Raw genomic sequence first — 20,796 nt, 5'->3', positions numbered from 1 at the left:
AATTTATTTAATTGTTCATCACAGGATCATTGTATATCTGATTAATATAATTTTTTTAACTGTGCTACCATCGGTGCAAAAAACTTGTTCATAAGTTCCATATTTTGAATGGAACAGCTTAAATGTGTTGTTGCCATTGTTGTAATAGAACAGGGTGCTTTTCTCTCTATGCAGGCATTTTAAAAATTTGTAAATGTCTCAGAACTATCTTATTCTTTATATAGGCATCAAAAGAGAGGTGCTGCTATTGCATTTTAATAAAATGTTGCATATGAGTTTCAAAGTCTTTCAGTTGTTGTGCATACTTCATAGTGACTGATTGCATACCAGGATTAATGCAATTGTTGTCTTCTGAGCAAGTAGCAGTAACTTTTTCTACCAAGGGATTCTGTTTGGTTTTCAAAATGTCCCATTTATCAATCATAGCATGACACTGAGCATTGCTACTATAGGGTATAGTTCTAAAATGGTGCATCATGTTCATGGGTGAACATAATATACTGAAAAGCATAAAAATAAAGTGCTGCAATTTAAATAAAACCAGAAAAACTACATAAAGTGAAAGACATAAAAGTATTCTGGCACCATGATGACCAAAGGGGCTAGTAATTGTATATATTATATTGAATAAACTGCACTTTGCAGTTCACCCACAATTTTAAGACAGCTAAATTCCATTCTTTCTTCTTCTTCTTCTTCTTGCAACGCCCCATTTTATATCTGTTCCTATATCTAATTAGAATGATGCTTTGTAGTCTCCCATTTATTCTCCAACTTCACAATGTTGCTGTTCTTCTTGATCATCTCTATCTCTGAACATAAGTCTCTGGTTCAATTCCAAGGTACTCACTCTTCTGCTTTTCCTGTCTCTCAGGATTTTCCCTTAAAGCAATGGAAAAATGTTTCACTGGCAAAATCCCTCTGTAGGCTTTATTATTGTCAGAAGAGTGAGAAGATAAGTTCAGTTCTGCATGCTGGCTTACTGTTTATCAGATATTTATTATTTCCTCTTTAGTCTGTTTTGCATCAAGAATGTCTGTGATCATCCGGGAGGGGGACATTCTGAAGATAAGTGGATTCCAGCAGCTTGAATCTCATACTTGCCTTTATTATTCCCCAATTGCTGGAAAACAATTGCTTTTCTTTTGCCTGGTGTACACTGAATAAGAATTTCCCGCAAACACTCTGCTATCACCAGTTTTTTAATAGTTTTCCATTCTGCACAATTTTGTCAGGAATAAATGTTTATGCTGTTATGATTGCACCTTTATAAATATGGGTCTTGGCTGCTTTCTCTTGACCAGAATTGGAGCGTACCCATGGATGGGGCCTCTCAATAAGTAAATCTTGCTGTGCAGTCTATTCTGCTCAGATGTTCGTCGTCTCCCATTGCTGCAGTCCTGACAAATGGGGTACTCCGCTGCCCACCATCGGCCCGAATACCAAAGGGCTAGAACTAGCGTCGGTCACGGGCGCCTGAGACTGACGGAAGTACTTGTCAGTACAAATGCGCATGACCGACGCCATAACCTCAGTCTTTCTTGCCGCATGGTCCTCAGCAGAAGCAATTTTTGCAAGTGCCGTTCGGCGTTCTGGAACTGTCGGTTTTCGAGTTTCAGACCGGATACCAAGTTGGCTAAGTACCCTGTTGGGAACATTTTTTGTCTTTTTCTTGCCTCAGTATTGCCGGATGTCAGAAAAAGTTAATAACTGTATTTCTTGTGGGAAACAGATTCCTCATAGGGATTACCATTCACTCTGCATTCCTTGTTTAGGGCCTGAGCACGACGTTGTTGGGTGTCGCTTTTGTGCTACTTTTAACAAGCGTACTATTAAACGTCGGTTGGACTGTGCTAGTCTGGTGTTTGGTAAGCGTTGTAATTATAACATGCCGTCGGATTCTCCGACGACTGGTTCTTCTAAGAAGCGCAAAGATAAGTCTTTGCGGTCCAAGCAGGATGAGGCGTCCACTCCGGACGTCGGTTCTGTGGAACCACTGACTGCTTCAGTGGCTCCTTCTGACAGTTTACCAGTATGTCTAGGGGAGCCTTTGTTACTGCAGGAAGTGGCTTCTCCTGTGTTAGGCCAGGCTGAGGGTGCTTCTTTGTTGTCGGTGGCTTCCTCCCCTCATAGGGTAGTTAGACCTCCTCCTTCTCAGGGCAAGGGCCATTCTAAATCTAAGTATCTCTGCTGGTGCTAATCCCCAGGGTCCAGCTCCTAGGAAGCACATGTTAAAGATGGCTGAAGATTTGATTACTTTAATTAGGGGTTCCATGCCCCCCCCTGTGAAGCGGCCCAGGATAGACACAGAGTTGGAGGGTCTGGTTCAGTCTTCCAATGAGTCAGATTCCTCTGTGGAAGAGCTTCAGGATTTCTCTCCCTATTCTGATTCGGAGGCTGAGGATGCTACTCCCTCTGCGTCCCCTCCAGAAGATTTTTCTTTCTCTGAAACTTTGCATTCCATGAGGGAACATTTCCAGTGGGATGGCCAGGATTATTCTGATTCTCGTAAAAGGCTGAGAGAATTCTTGTTTTTACCTCAGCACAGGCCTTTGGCTATTCCCCCTGTACTGGATGTTGTTCAGGATGTATTTTCTGAGGCTGCCCTTAACCCAGATTCTCTGCCCCCTGCCTCAGTTAAACCTGATAGATACTACAGGGTTCCGGAAGCTCACAAGTACTTGTATAAGAGTCCTAGGGCTGATCCAGAAACTATTTCTCAAGGCCCCAAAGATGTTAAGGCTTCTGTGGTTAAGAATCCGGTTCCTCTGGACAAGGATGCTAGGGCCCTGGATAGGTGGGGTAAAAAACTGTATACCTCTTCTACTTTGGCTATGAGAGCTTTGAATTGTCAATTTCATATGCTCAGGTATCAGAATTATTTGCTAAGTCAATTGAAATGTAAAGTGGATGCTTTGTCTGAAGGTGTTGACTGTAAGGAGCTTCAGGATTTAGTGCATGCTTCAGACCAGGTTGGTAAGCATTCTTTGCAGTGTGGTTTTGATGCTTTACAAGCTTCTTCCAGGGTGGCTGCTACTAGTTCTGTTGTTCGCAGACATGCCTGGCTTAGAGATCAGTCCTTGTCAGAGCATGTTAAGGCTCGCATTATGGATGCTCCTTTGCAATCTGATGTTCTTTTTGGCCCTCCAGTGGAATCAGTTTTGAAAAAGATGGAGGAAAAAGTTAAGTCTATGCAGACGGTGAAGGACTTCTTACAGGTTCAGCCCCCAAGTTCAGTAGGAATTGGCCTGCTAGGGGATGGTCTTTTCCCTCTTCGGATTTTCATTCTAGGGGCAGGTCGAGGCGTGGTAGAGGTAGGGCTTCTTCTCAGGGCCCTGTTACTTCTAGGCCTTTGAATTCTTTTACCTCTTCTGCTGGGGTGGGCAGGGGTCTGTCCTTTCGGAAGCAGTCCCAATGACCTGTGTCTTCAGCTGCCGGACTCTGCTTTGCTGGCAGCTCCTCTAGGGGGAAAACTGGGACTTTTCAAAGGGAATTGGCATTTGGTTACCCAAGACAAATGGGTATTGGACATTATAACTCGAGGCTACAAGTTTTATTTTCACACATTCCCTCCTTTCAAAGGTATGCCGGATGTGCCTCATCAGCAAAGACTGGAAGCGCAGGCACAGATTTTTCTCTGCTCCGGTTGGGAGCAATACAGGCAGTTCCTTCTGTGGACAGAGGCACGGGGTTTTATTCCCGTCTTTTCTTAGTGCCAAAGAAGGGAAATACTTGGAGGCCCATTCTGGATTTATCCATTCTAAACACCTTTCTGGAAATTCCGAAATTCAAGATGTTGACACTGCAGCAGCTGTTGCCTATGCTAGGCAGAGATCACTGGATGGTGACTTTGGATCTCAAGGAGGCCTATCTTCACATTCCTATCAGGCCCAGTTGCAGGAAATTCCTGAGGTTTCGGACTGGGAATTTGCATTATCAGTTCTCTGCGTTGCCCTTTGGCTTATCTACTGCGCCCAGGGTATTCACAAAAGTCCTGGCTCCAGTAATAGCTTTTCTCCGGCTAAGGGCTATTCAAATTTATCCTTATCTGGACGATTGTTTGATACTGGCTCAGGGCAAGCACGAACTTCTTCGACATCTGCAGTTTGTGATGACAGTTTTCAGATGCCTAGGGTATTCTGTGAACGAAATAAAGTCCAGTCGAGTACCCTCACAGGAGATGTGTTTTCTGGGTGTGAGACTGAATACAGCTACTCAGATGGCATCTCTTACCCCGGACAAACAAAGAAATCTTCACCTATACTTCCAACAGCTATCCGTAATGTCCAGGCTGACTGCAAGGACAGTCCTTCAAGCCTTGGGGTTCATGGCATCTTGCATTCTAGTACTTCCCAATGCCAAACTGCATATGAGGAAGCTACAGTGGTATCTCAAAAGCGTTTGGACTCAACACAGCCACGATTTGGATACTGTCATTCGGATTCTCCCTTGCATTCAGAAAGAATTTGTGTGGTGGGCTCAGGAATGTCACCTAAACAAGGGACTCTCTGTGACCCAACCGGAGGCAAGTCAGATATTAATGACAGATGCCTCGGAGTCAGCCTGGGGAGCTCATTTCAAAGGAAAATGGATTCAAGACCTTTGGCCCCGGAGTTGCTTCACTTGCATATCAACATGAAGGAGATGCTGGCGGTTCAATTTGCCTTAAAAGCATTCAAGGATCTACTTCGACCGGGACTGGTGTTGATTCGAACAGACAACACAACTGTCATGTGGTACATCAACAAGCAGGGGGGTACTCATTCTTACCCTCTTTGCAGACAAGCAATGCTGTTATGGGAAACTGCTTTGGATCTGCACATCACTCTTCGAGCACAGTTTCTGCCAGGAGCACAAAATTTTAGCAGATGTTCTGAGCAGACAGATGGTGGATCCTCACGAATGGAAGTTGGATCCTCAGGTATTTCGTCAGTTGACCATGGCTTGGGGAACTCCAGACATAGATCTGTTCGCTTCTCCTCTGAATTCCCAACTGCCTCTGTTTTTCACAAGGCTGTTTCATCCGAAAGCCTGGAAAATAGATGCACTATCCTTCAGTTGGAGCAACCTTCACGTGTATGCCTTTCCTCCTCTTCCTCTTCTTCCACAGGTCCTGTTGAAAGTCAGGAGGGACAAACCTTGCATGATCCTTATAGCGCCGGATTGGCCTCGTCAACATTGGTACCCTCTGCTGAGGAGCCTAATTCACGGGACACCTTGGCCATTACCGCGGATTCCTCACTTATTGTCTCAGGAAAACAATCATTTTCTCAATGTCAGGGTGCAATCCCTACATCTGACAGCCTGGCACATTCAGTTTTAGAGGATGAGGGCCTTCAGCTCCCTCAACAAGTTTTGGATGTCCTTTTGGAAGCCAGGCGTCCTAGTACTCGGAAAGTTTATGCTGATAAATGGAAGAGATTTTTCTTTGGAGTTCAGCTAAAGGCCTTGATGTCACGTTGCCTAATTTGAGTTGTACTTTGCAATATTTGACTATGTTACTGGACAAGGGTTTGTCCTTCTCTTCTATAAAAGTGCATGCTGCAGCTATTTCTGCTCACTATGATGGTGATCCTCCTTTATTTTCACATCCTTTGCTTAAACAGTTTCTTAGAGGGGCAAAGAATATAAGACCCCCACGACGGGCTCCTACTCCTGCCTGGGATCTTAATTTTGTTTTGGAAAAGCTGACTCTGCCTCCTTTTGAACCTGCAGCTACGGCTGAATTGAAGTTGTTGTCCTGGAAGACTGCTTTTTTATTGGCTGTTACTTCTGCTAGAAGGGTGTCTGAATTACAGGCTCTCATGGCAGTGGAACCTTTTCTGATTTTCACCAGGACAGAGTTTCCTTGCGTACTAATCCTACTTTTCTGCCTAAGGTAGTTTCTAATGTGGCATTGAACCAATCTATACATTTGCCTACTTTTTATGCTAACCCCCAAAATGACGGGGAAAGAGTTTTGCATTCTTTGGATGTGCATAGGCAGTTACGGTATTATTTGTTCAGAACCAATGAGTTCCGGAGATCTCAACAGTTATTTGTTTCGTTTGCTGTGGCTTCAAGTGGGAAAGCTGTCTCAAAACAAACTATTTCCAAGTGGATCGGCCATTGTATTGCTTTTTGTTACTCTCATCATGGTAAGGAGGTTCCAGTTGGGATCAGGCCTCATTCTACTAGGGCTACGGCCACCTCTACTGCTTTTTTGAGAGGGGTAGCTACGAAAGACATTCTAGAGGCAGCTACTTGGAGTTCTGTACATACCTTTACAAAGCATTATCATTTGCCTCTTTATTCTAGGTCTAGGGCTGGGTTTGCCACTGCAGTCTTACAGGGCATGTCTGCAGCTCCTCCTGCTATTTAGTTGGCCAGCCTCCCTTTTTCCGTTGCTCTGGGATTCTACCCATTTTTCAGGACTGCAGCAATGGGAGGCAGCAGACATAGTACAGTTTTGTACCTACCATAAATGTAGATGTTCGAGGATCTCCATTGCTGCAGTCCTATTTTCCCTCCCTCCTTCCCCCTTTTTCTTTTTTCATTGGGGTTTTTTGGGTGGTGTTTTCTTTTTTGCATTCTGACGTCTGAGGCAAGAAAGACTGAGGTTATGGCGTCGGTCATGCGCATTTGTACTGACAAGTACTTACGTCAGTCGCACCCGTGACCGACGCCAGTTCTAGCCCTTTGGTATTCGGGCCGATGGTGGGCAGCGGAGTACCCCATTTGTCAGGACTGCAGCAATGGAGATCCTCGAACATCTACATTTATGGTAGGTACAAAACTGTACTTTTCTCTGACACAACAAAATTCATTCTCTTATTTTGGCAGTTTTATCAGTTTATCTGCAAAGTTTCTTCTATTTTTTTCTAACCTATTGTTATTTGACTTTATATATTTCTTTAGTGTTTCCCTTATTTTAAACATCTCAGAGTGCACTTGATTTATCTTTTTCCTGTAAATTACTGGAAACTATCTCCTGTACCAGAGCTGAAACCTGAACTGCTTTTCTAGTAAACAGCTATGAGTTTCTTCCTAGCCAGAGACTTTTTCTTTTCCTTTTCTGGTTGATTTTCTCTTACTTTCTCCAAATTTCCCTTTTGCTGGCATCCAGACATTGTAATTAATAGCCAGCAACTGAATTTTACCCATATGGAAAGCTTTATTGGCTATGTTTCAAAGTTTCTGCCTTCAGAATATGAGAATTCTAATCAAGATGGTTATTATTGAGCAGCCGTATTTGAATTCCGTTGAAAAAAACAGTTTTGAACATGACTAATATACTTTAGCCCCATATGTGGCAGTAGTACAATAGACTCTGCTGTGGTAAATTTAGCATTTGTTTAATAGTGCCTTCACAAGAGAGATGGAGTGAGGAAAAGGTATAAATCTGGACTACCAAGGAAAAGTAGTACGGCAGAGAGTCAATTATCTGAACGTCAATTATCAGAACCAGCCTTCCAAAGTTTTCGGGTAGGAAAAATCATAACGTCTGAATATGTAAATATTTTACATATTTGCTTGAGTGTGCTTTTTGAGCTTGCAGCCAGCTTGTGTGTGAAAATATTCTTTATTGTCCATTGGAATCAGTGAATGGCTGAAAAGTGTATACCTGCATGCAGAAAAAAACAAGATTTTAGAAGTTTTTTTATCAATTTCAGTTATATGTTTGATTATCTAAACAATTTGATTGAACTACCCTAGGTCCCAATAAGTTCGGATAATCGACTCTCTAGTGTAAACAATACTTATAACTGGCCGAAAAGGGTTAACAGAAGATGACCATGGACAGGAAGCCCACAGCCTCTGCATCTCCTTCACCCCAGCTTTGAAAATGACTTATGCTCACATCAAAATATTGAGATCATCAGTATTCCTAAAATAGGAGCAACCTGACTCTATGTTGTGCCCCATGAGTAAATCAGTTTGGAATCCAGGGGTCAGTCTTAAATAGGAGACTATTTGATTTTACAACACCAAATACAAAGACATTGCATAACTGTACTAATCTTTAGTGAATAATGGGCGATGTGTGAGAGATGTGACATCAGAAGTGTTGCTTTTGTGTATGCGCACAGAGCAGAGGACAATCATGTTTTGCATTATTGTTCACTTTTATAAAAGAAAGACTTTAGAGTTGGCAGGTAAGTATGCATTGACACTCTGGTAATGATTCCAAAATAGGATTTTCCCATGCACTCTCTGGTTTTAAGTAAGGACACACTATAATACAAAAGACTGCTGCTGAAAGGAAAGCTATGTAAACAAAAATTTACATTAATTTTACTAGCAGTAAAAATGAAGCCATGTTAGACATTGGCATTTTGTACATGCCACAAATAAAAGACAGTTTGCTGTTGTGACAGTTAAGTGTCAAAAAGGCATGCAGTGTATAATAGTTTGCAATTGTTGGTCAGACGTGTCTTTCCTCTCAGCAGCAAACTTTTGTAATATAGTATGTGTTTTTAAGTAAGGATTTGATACATTCTCCTCACTTTTTTGAATTCAGCAGTTTCAGATGATTATTTTGTCTTTTAAATATAATGCATCTCATATTAAATCTAAATCATATATAGCCCTTTTTGCACATCTCAGAACCAGTTTAGTGAACTGTAGAACATTCAGCTTTCAGGCCTCTTCGTTATTAATATCCACACTTTTCTTAGTATAGATTGCTGAAGAAGCCAGAGTATTGAAACTAAAGAGGAAATAAAAAAAAAAAAAAACACCAGAGTCATTCTCTTTCATGTGTAGCATTTATTTAATGGTTTAACATGTATGTTAGAATATACCTCAGAACAAAAAACTGGTGTCACTGCTGTGCTTGTTCCCAAATGTTTAACTTGGCATTTGAAGCAAGGCCTCAGATGCAGGGAGAGGAGCCAGCCGCTGAAACAAGATTGGTGGTCAGAGTCAAGATTTAATTTCAGAAAGAGTTTATATTTTCCCAGGAGCCACATTAAAGCAATTCCAAGCTCTAAGTCTTACCACCAACATATTTTTACAGCCCAGCTCTTGTTTTTAAAGTGTGGTATCACCTCAAGTGTTTTCCTTCTGAACTTTTGTTTGACTTCCAAAAGAAAATATAGTAATAACGCTCTGTCATTTTGGCAGTATACATTGTTGCTCTACACTTTTTAAACAAAATCCCTATCAAAATGTACTTTGTATAAGAGTTTACAGTATTTCCCTGTTAAATAATTTATGAAGGTGTAGTATGTTAAATGAATTTAAAGAAACAGTGTTCTGTTTCAGAAATGTTTCAAGTTTGGTGTGTATGGCATATTGCCACACAGTGAAGTGTTTTGGTTGAGTTGTGGGAATTGACAAAAGGTCCAGAATCTTTAAAGTTTGAACTTGTGACCGTCCTGTTGTGGCAAACAACAGTAGTTGAAGAAGGGTTGATAAAAGGTCATTCTGTTCCCCTCCCCCCCCCCTCACAGATGCATATGCTTACAGAGCAACATGTATTTTTCTTTTCTGGTTAAACCTGTCTTAAATAAATTTGTTTGTGCTGCTTGTGATGCTCTCTTTATCTTTGCTGATTATTTTGTATGATAATGGTGTACTTAAAAGCTGGCTAGCAATAGTAGCAGCTCCACACCCAGAAAATTGGAGTTTTTCAAAACAAAATTCCATCCATAAAGCATGTTGACTATAGAGATTTAAAAAGGGAGTATGCTACACCTTTGTATGAGTGGGTACCTGTTGGTTTTAAGAAATTAGATTGGAAAATGTTTCCCCATCCATAGCTGTCAAAGGCCCGAACCCCCCCCCCCTAGAAGAACATGACATACCTCGGCTATCAGTAAAAAGAAACAACACTGCAGCCATTTTTGTTCTCTTTTTCTTAGCTTGAACCTGCTAATTTAAATATCAGAGATGCAATGTCATAATGTGAAAAATATCGTAATGTGACAATATGTGAAAAATGTTGAATTTATTCTGCAGTTGAGAAGCATGCATAGGATGAAAGATAGAACTGTAAATATAAATGAAGGTAGCAATTTTCATTTATCCCCATCTGCACAGTTTGTTTTCAAGCACTTTTTTTCCTTCCTTGTAATTGGCTAAATTAGCAGTCTTTCAAGGTTTTCCTCATTTGTCATTCAGAACTGCATATAAATGCAGGGTCTTCCTCATTTGTCATTCAAAACTGCATACAGATGCAGTTCCTGGACTTACTAGTCAGTCCTTGGTGCACAACCTTCTAAATTGCTTAATTACTTTGTTCTACCACTCACCAACTTTGCATGTGGGTGGGTCATAAGTGTTCAGCTCTTGAGGTAGGCAGAATCTGATCCTAATGTCCAAGACAATGCAAAACTGCCTTGAATAAATTTGTCTAGGAGGTCAACAATGCAAATATATGTAAATGCAATCATTGCATATTTTTGATGGCAAGATGATGCCATTTTTCAGGAGACATGTTCCCTGTTCATTTAAAAGGTAGTTGGGTGAACTCTTCAATAAACTGAACACAGATGAATCTTTTAGCTGTGCAACTTCATGCAAAGTTTTCAGTGATGACAACAGCATTCATCTGCAATAGAATACAAGTAGCTAAGTCAATGGTAAGAGGATATAGATGTCCTAGAATAATACTGTTGTAAGGAAAAGTTGGATGGCACAGTGAGGACAAGGGAAGAGAGACAGGCTCTAGGCCTGGCAGTAATATTCCACAGAAATAGTGGGAAGGAAACGGATGAGATGTACGTAGGAGGCTGAAACTTGATTGAATAAGAAATCAGGTGGCTACTGGAGATTTAATGTAATATCAAACAAAAATTTACATTAATTTTACTAGCAGTAAAAATGAAGCCATGTTAGACATTGACATTTTGTACATGCCACAAATAAAACGTAGTAAGACAGTTTGCTGTTGTGACAGTTAAGAAGTGTCAAGAAGGCATGCAGTGTATATTACATATTTCACTAAAATGTTGCAGACAAAAGTTGCAAGCTTGCTTTCAAAAGGAAACCAGGTCATTTATTAAAAGTTATCTGTGTTTGGCCATTTCACTTGATGAAGTTTATGAAGTTGTATGAAACATAACTTTTGTTTTACTTACAAGCATAGAGTCTTTCTAAATGTAGCTGTTTTGACATTTTCTTAACCCATGCTTGAAAGTAACTCATTTTTGTACCACAAAGAGGGAGAGAGAATTGCTAAAACTTTTTAGTCCAGGGTAATTTAGGGAAAACAAAGAAGTCCAGAAAATGAATTATGTCACAGCTCTCTGGAATTATGCCCTTGGCAACGTGACCACAGAAATGCAGGGATGACTTCCAAAAGGATTGTATTACTGGGTAGGAGACTAGAATTTGCATGTATATCCACACACAGCACATTCAGTAACTGGTATCAGGTGCCTAATGTATGCTGTTTATCTTTAATGGAGTGTACCACAATTTGTATAGAGTTTAAAAGAATAAGTGTCCTTAGCTACATTGTGTCATACCTAGATTCCTTCTCCACCCAGACAGCAAATTACTTTGCAAAGATTTCCTAGCTGATCTTCTTACACTGTATCCTATTTATATGGGCCTCTGGACAATACTCGCTGTGCCTAGTAGGAAAACTGCCCCCCCCCCATGCACTTGACTTGTAGTGGCTCCTATACCTTTACCCATTTGACCTATTTGATTATTCTCCTGAAGAATGGGAAATTGGCCAACAGGGAGCTCACAAGCCTTCACAGCCTAGAGGACATATACTAGGCCCATCCTCATGCAGGGTAAGAATCTTGCAACCTATTTGTTCCCTGTCTGACAGGCTCACTGGTGCCAACCACATCAGAATGCAGGCCAGACCCATCCCCTTTAAAATTAAGATCCCTAAGGCTCAGTTGTTTCCTAGGGCTTTTTGTTCCATAAGGACTCACCAGCCCCTTACCCATGTGAGATGACAGGTAGTGGTCCAGTCAGTAGGTGAGGTGGATTAGTCAGTTTAGCCCTTGTAGGTAGCTTGCAGAATTCCACTAGCTGCCGTGTGAGAGACAGGGAGAGAGAGAGACATTCATGTTTCCACACATACTTATTTCCCTGACTCTCAAGACAGTTGCACTTCTTTAATCACACAAGACAGTCTGGTCTGCTTTACGAATAATCATCCACCCACTAGTAAGTTAATGCAGTGGGCTTATAGCTACCACTTAGATGATCTGGTATCTGCCACTCGAGGCTGTTCTCTGCTGCTTAATCTCTGCATTACCCATGCCACTAGTTGAAAATGGATCATCTGGGTTGCAGTCAGGGCATCATCGCATCATCCTTCTCTACCACTAGACCTGGCCCTCCTCATAAGAAAACATTTGTACACTTTTAGTTCCCTCCTTTGTGTGGCCACCAGGTCACAAGCCAGCAGCTTTATGAACATTTCCTATAATGCCTAGGAAAGGTACATAGTGTTAAGTACTGTTGTAGATGCCATCATTTCTACCCAGCCAAGCAAAAATGCAGTTGGGGAGAATATTCAAGTCTGTAGTGTTTACAGTCCACAGAGGAGTCCCTCACTCCAAGGCTTTTACCAGAGCATCATGGGAAGGCAAGGGTTATGAAGGAAAGACATCAGTCACATCATCCTGGAGATACGTAAGTCCATGAGACATCTTCAGGACCATTAGATGTTGCAGGATGCTTATAATCTAACTGGAAGTTGATTTTGCACATATGTTCTACAAGGTCATCAGATGACTCCAGGCTCATGACAGATGTGCCCAGCAACCACTTTGGGAAGTGTATCTGATGAAGTTATCATCAGCCTTCCTCTACCGAAATGGCTGCTGCTCTCACACAACAGACCTGCTCCTAAAGGACAGTTCATTGAGCCTCCAGCCAGTGCCTAGTGGCTGCATTCCTGACTGAGCACTTTTCCTTTCACCATCCTGTCCCCCTGGACAGCCAGAGCTCAGTGACTCAAAATAAGGAGGAACCAACTTGGTTTGTTTTGCTCAGACTGTCTGGTGAAGCCCTCAATGACTGCTTGATATTTGGCATGATCTGCCCTTCGAGTATTAGAGGGCATCCTTGACGAACATAGCTTGATGCTAGTTCCAGAGACACTGCATCTGTCACCTTTAGCAGGTGGACCCATGAACATTAATGTCCCATTATCCAAAATCCAGTGCTTTCCCTTTCAAGCTTGGCCTTATGCATATTGACTTAGTGAGAGGTGACTCATCCCAGAACTGGTCTAGGAGACTTTCTGCCTCATCCTCTGTGTTGCTGGGAAGAGGAGTGACAGGACCCAGAGACACTTGTCTCTGACTTGATAAAACTAATTAAATCTCCCCTTCCTGCAGTTCTTCACCACCCCACCTTGGATTAGTCCATCTTTTGAGAAACTGATAGATTGAAGACCCTTATTGACTGACCTGTGGCTTCCTTACTGTCTTCCCCAGAAACGTTTTTAATGTACATATTTGTGAGTGTTTATATGTATGTATGCATTTATTTATTTAACATATGTTAACTAGGTAAATGAGCTGGTACATGGACCCTTTCATCCACAACTTGGACAGTGAAGGCAAAGACAGCAATTAAATATGAGTTATTACAAGGTCAAGTAACAAGAGTAACTGCCAATAACTATTTAGGAAAGAAGGAGGAAGAGCCTTGGGTATCCCACCCAGACAGCGTGCACTCAAGGATGATGTTTTTGTAGCTTAGCACCTGTTCCCTTAGTGCAATAGAAAATAGTTGTCCGCTGTCCCCTCCCTCCAGGTGATTGAGATTCTTTCTAAGCATCCCAGAGCACACTGTTTGATCCAGCATAGATTCCAAAGACCACAACACCTTGCTACTTTATTATCGGGCTTTGTGTTCTCCTCTGTCATTTTGGAGCTTAAGTTCATCAGCTGTTTGTCAAAGAGATTCAGATTCCTGTATTCCATTTTGGAGCAGCACTGGCAAAGATTTAACCCCCTCCTTATTCCTGGATCAAGAAAGAGCTGGTTATATCTCTTAAAGTAAAATTTCAAGTGAGTTTCTATTTAGTTTTGACTGCTATTATGCTATGGCTAAGTTAACTTGTTTAGGATTATACCTGTGCAGGATGGTCTGCCTCAACAACTTCTCCTTCATGAAAAGGTTTACGTAGGCCTTCTTGGATTACATTTTGCAGGAGAAGGTTTTATTTGTTTAAACAAGCCTCCCAAGATCTAGATGAAGACATCCAGGGGAAGAATCAGGACCTCAGTGTGGTTGGGGACCTCTATGACACTTTTCAACCCCTGTGTCTTTATTTAGGCAAAAACAACATAAAAGAGGTCATTGTCTCTTTACAAACCAAGATTTCACTTGTCAAGCAGCTGCGCCATCCCAGCTGTACTAAATCAATCAGGTGGATAACTCCAGTGCTTCACCAGCCACACTCCTGTTTCAGTCCACGACTGTCCTAGATGATAGCTTTCTGAGTTTTCCCCAGTTTGGAGGACCTGTATAAAAGACAACTGAATTCACAATGTGGTTACAGATAGCTATGTCTTAGATTTTGAAGGCTGTCACACAGAAAGACTTCTGCTCAAGACACAAGCTGTCTTTGCAGAGCTGCTGGGACAGAGACACATTCTGCCCTCAGTGGAGCTACAAATGCTGTCCCTCATTTGGAGCAAGACCAAGGGTTTTACTTCCATATTTTCTTGGTTCCAAAAGGTGCTCTAGATTTCTATTCCATCTTGGACCTTGGTAATTTCACTAGGGACATATAGTATGCAAAGTTCCAGATCATGATCCTCTCTTTTTTTGGGGGGGGGGGGGCATGCCTCTGCTGCTCTGAGGTACCTGGATGGCTTTGCTGTGCATACTAGATGTCTTGTGGCACACCACTGTTTTGAGCTGACAAGAGACTCCTTGGTTCACTTTGGGGACATCACTTAATTGCAGTGTAAAGTGTTGCTCTTTGGTCTCTCTTCTACTCTTGGAGTGTTTATGGGAGTGCTAGGGTTGTTTTTATGCTCATGTAGTATTTGTCATAGTGCTAGCCACTGTGGCAGCAGCCTAACAGGAGTATGGATGATATTGTTCCCCCACATAGGTTCATAAGTAAGTATTAAGCTAGCTGCCCTTGTGGGCCATTTTAAGCCTAGCTAGAATCAAACCCTGCACTTTGTGTTTGTGAGGTTAACACCTTAACCATTATACCAACTCTCAACCCCAAATATCTGTCAGAAGTGGGATTTGAACCCACACCTCCATCTGGAGACCAGAATTCCAATGAGCCATGGAAGGAGTCTGACCCTTGAGTCTGGCGCCTTAGACTACTCAGCCATCCTGACAGTCATGGTCGAGTCCTGGTTGCTCCACTGGGGTCTACGGGCTATTGTCTTTGTCTTCAGAGCTGTAACTGTCTTTCTGGCACTCTATGCAGCTTCCTAATCTCCAAAGTTGAGGAGGGAGGAGCCAAAAAAAAATCAAGTTTTCAGCTGTTCAAGCTACCTCAGCTCTAAATCAATCGGCAAAAAATTTATACGTAACTAATTAATTAGAAGGTTCTTAAATCTATAGCAATTCACTTGCCACAAATGTAATGAGTACCGTACTATAGTCTAAAAAACACACACTGAGTGCTGAAGAGCTTCAGTTCTAACCGTTAATACACTGTCAGCATTCATTTCTGAATGCCAGTAGTGCACTGCCTCCTGATTGGCATCTCCCAATCATGCTCCCTGACACCTTGCAACCAGAGCTGCTGCCCCCCTCACCCCACCCTATACCTCTATCTGTCTTAGGCATTCTTGCACATGTCCCTGGGAGACTCTACATAATTTGGGTGGCTCCCTCTTTGGTCCTTCTAAGAGGATTTCTTTCATCTAGGCAAAGTTAGACATTGTGTTATGTCAGTCCTTTCTGCCTTGGTGATGGCACAGAAGGTCAATTCTTTTAGCATCAGAAGTAAAAATACAGCAGAGGTCCAGGCTGTGATGCTTCCTGTGCCTGTTTGCACAATTGTAGCCACAACTTTTATGACACATTTCCATACTTATGGATGCTGGTTTTCCAGGGAACTGTGAGGTAGCTGAAACTCCCCATGCACTAATAGAGCCTTTTCTAGTGTCAACCTGTTGTTACTATGGAACAGTGGTGGATAGTCTCCACCAACCTTATGGGCTTTTCCTTCCCTGCTGCAGAAGCCTCAGAGGTTCTGACTGTGGAGAGAGTATACTAGGATGCCACTGCAGAACAAAGAAAATAGATCACCCCAGGACTAGCTCCACTTAAACCAGTTAGAACTGATGGTAGTGCTTCTTTTTATTAAGGCTGTGTGTGTGTTTTGGGGGAAGGGTATGAGATAAGAGGCCCTTCTGATTAGCTCTAGCTGTCTGTCATGTGGCACTTAAATAAGCAGGATTGGATGTACTTGTTCTTTTTGTGCAGGGATGGGTTGCCAGTCTCATGGTAGGCTGTAGATAAGGATAATATTGTCTCAGTCATTCATTTCCTAAGAATGTGAAGAAACTAACAGACTGACTGAACCAGTCCTACATTCCATTCTTTGAATTGAGGATTCAGGAGTCTTGTCTGGCTTAGAATCTTCTGTGTATGGATAACCTGGATTAATGGACTTTTTTACTACATGAGAAAATTCAGTCCTTCCTGTGTTCTGATTGGTGTAGCAGGGAATGAGAGGATTTGGTATTAGATTCATTCTCTCTACTCTGATAGGTAAAATTACTGTATACCCCCCTGCCATTTACTCTGGTTCTTCCCCTACTTGCAAATTTAGAGATTAATGACTAACACTCATTCTTTTTGTCCTTAGTAGTAAAGAAGGGTATGATTTCAAGTTATTTGGTCTTTAATGATACAGGAGATCTTACTGGTACAAGCTAAAGACCTCCACTACTCACCTCCCGCCCTGGTTAGAGCAAGACCCCCAGCTGCACCTTATGGCATGGTTGCTATTGTAGATCTCCTTATTTAGCTGAAGTTTTCATTTGGGACATAGGAGGTGACTGAAGTTATTGCAAACCCTTCTACTTGTAAATCGTATTCTGCTAAGTAAAAGAGATTATTTGTTTCAATGGAAGGGTAGGCTTGACCAACTCAGTAATTTGGCATGCAGGTGTTTCTGGCCTATCTTAGTCACTTGTATAATTTTGGTGCCATTTATTCCATGGTGATTTTGGTGCCATTTATTCCATGGTCAGAATGTGTGTCCATCAGCTCTTTTCTACATGATTCTGTGGAAGACAAGACTGGGGCCCAGCATTGCTTGTTCAAGCAGTCTCTTAAAGGTATTCTGTGTCCACATCCTGCTTTGAATAAGTCTTTCCTTGATTTCAAATTTAGCTTCAGGACTGAACTGTTTGCCTCTCCCTCACTAGCAATTAGATAAACAAACATGAACTTGGAGGTTAGGTCACTGATTTGTAGGGAACCATATTTGTTTCACAGTGTTTGATTGTCCTTTAAGACCAGCCAGCATTTCTTTCCAAAGTGTTGTCTGGGATATCTTTAACCCAGTCCATGCATCTTTTCTGTTTTGTTTCCACAGATAGAAATGGGGTGCATTGCGCATAAGGTGTACTATGAACTCAGCTTCTACCTGAAGGGAGTGCAAGAGTTCCAGAAGGACAGAACAGTTGTCCCTATTCCTTACCCCAAGTTGGCAGGGGTTGACAGTTGTCAAACAAAACTCCTCTACGTGCATTTCTGATTACATTACCTTTGCTGTCAGGCTCTTATGCACTTATTAAAAATATTCCTTTCAAAGGCTACTCCGTTAGAAGTGTAACTTGTACAAATGTGTGTTTCAGAAGTTTATCCATTGTCGGCATTTGTGTGTTAGTTATTTATTTGTTATCTTGCTCCTTCTTTAGACCTCCTTTGGTGCTTCAGCATTCAGCTTTCTGGGCTTTTTCTTTTGACCATCTTGTGTCTTCTTCCTTTGTCTTTTGGTCAGTGTTTGACTTCTTCTTTCTTGTATGTTTTAATTCTGCTTGGAATTCCAGAGAACCAGACACTATCTGTAAGTATTCACCATATCAGTTGTTCTATAATTGTGACCGTATTACTCTTCTGTCATCATCCTGTGTGGGAAAGCCCCCCCCCCAATGGCCAATGTTGATGTTTGTGTAATTTCAACAAGAATTTATGTACAGCCTTGTGCTGTGTAGTTTGTTTTCTAAGTCACAGAGTATGCTTATTCTGTAGCCTAGAGGGCTAGGCATTCTGTGCTAGTACATTTTGTGACATCATGACTTTGTGCTTGTCTCTGAAATATAGATGCTTCAGATTATAATAATTGTACCAGAAGTAGCTGGAGAAAATATTTCTTTTGTAGAGTCACAAAGGAGGACTCCTGCACAGATCTGATATGGTGAGCACATACCCATTATGTATTATCAGCTCTTCAAGTACCATAGAGCCCTTTTTTGTTTCAAGAGCACATAAGACTTAACCATTGTCTTCTTTTATACATACTGTGGTATATAAAATCATCAAAGTGCACAGCTCTCTTAAAACATATGCAGATTTTTTTTAGATTCTAGAAGTTGTAATGGACATTCTTCTTATATCAGTAATTGCGCTAGAAGAACTTTCACAAAAAAAAAATCATACAAACTGTGTACAGCACCTTTTTAAAGTCTCAGAGTCCCACAAATCATGGGTAATAGTCTCTAAATTAATCCTGTACTTTTCTTCTGTTTAACACCTAGTGTTAGTTGCACCTGAATTTCAGATGCATTGTGTTGTGCAACTAGCCTGGTGGTGTGAATATCCTTGGTGAATATGGACATTCCTCCACCTTTAGTGTTTCAATCCTGGTTTGGTGGCCGAAAAGTGTGGTAAGAGTTGTAGCCTGGTATTGCAGGGGTGTTCTCTAGAGCCTTGAACCAGGTCTCAATTACTGCACAGATATCGCTGTTCTCCATTTTTAGGAGTGCCTCGAGAGAGTGCATTTTGAGGTTTAGACTTCTAGCATTGAATAGCATTACCTTCAGATTCTGCATGCTTGTACCTGTTACGGTGGTGGTTTTGTCCTTTCAAATTTGCCTAAAAAAGGCACTGTAAGGGTGGCAAGAGCCTTAGCCAGTAACCTGAATCCCGGGGGCAACAGGTGCAGACCATCTCTGGCAAAGCATCGTGGTCTGTCGATCATATTGTCCCAGGCAGAGACAGATACTGGATCCCCTTTGAATGACACCAGAAGCTTATCCAATTGTTGAAGTCAATCATTTTGTCATTATATTGTTCTATCATTCTGGGCAAAAGCAGGATGCTACTCAGGGCTAAGGTCATACATGCCTGGGCCACATGATCCAAGAGCTCTTTCATGTCTCTTTTCATGTAGTCCAGGGAGGTACGTCTCAAGTTATTCACTCCAACATGAACAATGACAGAGTCATATTTGTACTTGCTGTGAAGTGACTGAAAGTTCAACTGCTGAGTCCTGCACTAAGGCACTGTATAAGCACATCCACTCATGCATAAATCGTGCCATCCCAAATAGAACCAAGATGCTCTCCTCCAACAAAATTAAGCCAATCTGGTGGTCTCCAGCCATAAACAAACTTTCCAACAAAAGGAAGAAACTGTTGCAGAAAAGAGGAAAATCCCAGGATGCAAAAATCTCCCTTACCAGCCTCAGTAAGAAGCTGAGAGCCCTCATAAAATCCTCCAAAGCTAATTACGAAAATAAAATTGCCAAATATTCCAAAGACAACCACAAGGCATTTTAGAACTATGTCAAGAATCTAAATGGCAATGCTCAGATCTGCTCTGAGCTACAACAGAATGGCATTAAATATACTAATCTCAAGGATATTGCCAATATCCTGGCAAATTGATTTAGTGCCAACTTCCACCCCCTAAATGGCCCATCTCAATACCGGAAGATTGCCAAATTCTGGTAATAATGACCACACAGGTAAAAAACGCTAAGAATACAGCATCCATGGGTCCAGATGACATCCCAGGCTGTGTACTACATGAACTACAAAATGAACTGGCACCTCACCTAAGTGTCATGTTTAATCATAGCCTCACCTCAGGTTTTGTGCCCACTGAGTGGCGCACAGCTAGTTATCCCACTCCACAAGGGGGAATCCACCTTGGATCCCAGGAACTACCGCCCCATCAGTCTGACGAGCCAGATCTGCAAGGCCGTGGAAGGTATTATCATGGAACATATAAACAAAGACATTGGCAACCTTCAAACACTGGACCCCACCCAGTTTGGGTTCGTCAAGGGCCGATCTTGTCTCCTGAACCTGACTGACTTCTTTGAATCAGTCTCCAGAGCCATGGATGAGGGTAAGGTGGTCCACACAGCCTATCTTGACCTCACCAAGGCCTTTGACATCATTCCCCACTCTGGAATCATAGATGAACTTACTAAGCTGGGCATTAATCCCTATGTCACTCAATAGGTTGCCAACTGGCTTACTGACAGACCCACACTGTAAAAGTAGCTGACTCCAAATCCAGCTCCAGACAAGTGGTGTACCTCAGACAAGTGACAAGTGGTGTACCTCAGGGTTCAGTCCTGGGATCACTCTTGCTAGGCATCTACTTCTCTGAAGTACAGGCCAATACTAAGGGGCTCTGGCTAACAAAGTTCGCAGATGACTGCAAACTGGGAGCCATTATTGAATCTCCAAATGATGTGGATACTCTGCAAAAGGGCCTTACAGAAACAGATGCTTGGTGCCAGAGCCATGGGCTCATGCTCAGTGCCAAGAAATGTATAGTTATCCCATTTGGGAAAAAAACATGTACCTGTGAATTAGCACATAGGTGGCAGTACACTAAATAATGAAAGTGTGATAAGAGACTTAGGGGCACAGGTCTCACCTTCGA

At 41.9% G+C, this 20,796-nt stretch overlaps 1 protein-coding gene and 1 non-coding gene across 2 annotated transcripts in view; one reads left to right on the top strand and one right to left on the bottom strand.

Annotated features, from left to right (window-relative positions):
- Positions 1-20,796, top strand: part of CCDC91 (coiled-coil domain containing 91) — a 1,729,462-nt gene that overhangs the window by 1,347,229 nt on the left and 361,437 nt on the right. The gene's annotated exons all lie outside the window — the stretch shown is intronic.
- TRNAL-CAA lies at positions 15,157-15,269 on the bottom strand. Its single transcript has 2 exons — positions 15,232-15,269; positions 15,157-15,202 (listed from the first exon to the last, which is right to left on the bottom strand). It is a non-coding gene; the product is annotated as a tRNA-Leu (tRNA).

Source organism: Protopterus annectens, chromosome 11.part0, assembly GCF_019279795.1.
Source record: "Protopterus annectens isolate FY-2018-M chromosome 11.part0, PAN1.0, whole genome shotgun sequence".
NCBI lineage: Eukaryota > Metazoa > Chordata > Ceratodontiformes > Protopteridae > Protopterus > Protopterus annectens.
Note: the sequence above shows the minus strand (reverse complement) of the source record. Positions and strands in the feature narration are given on the sequence as shown.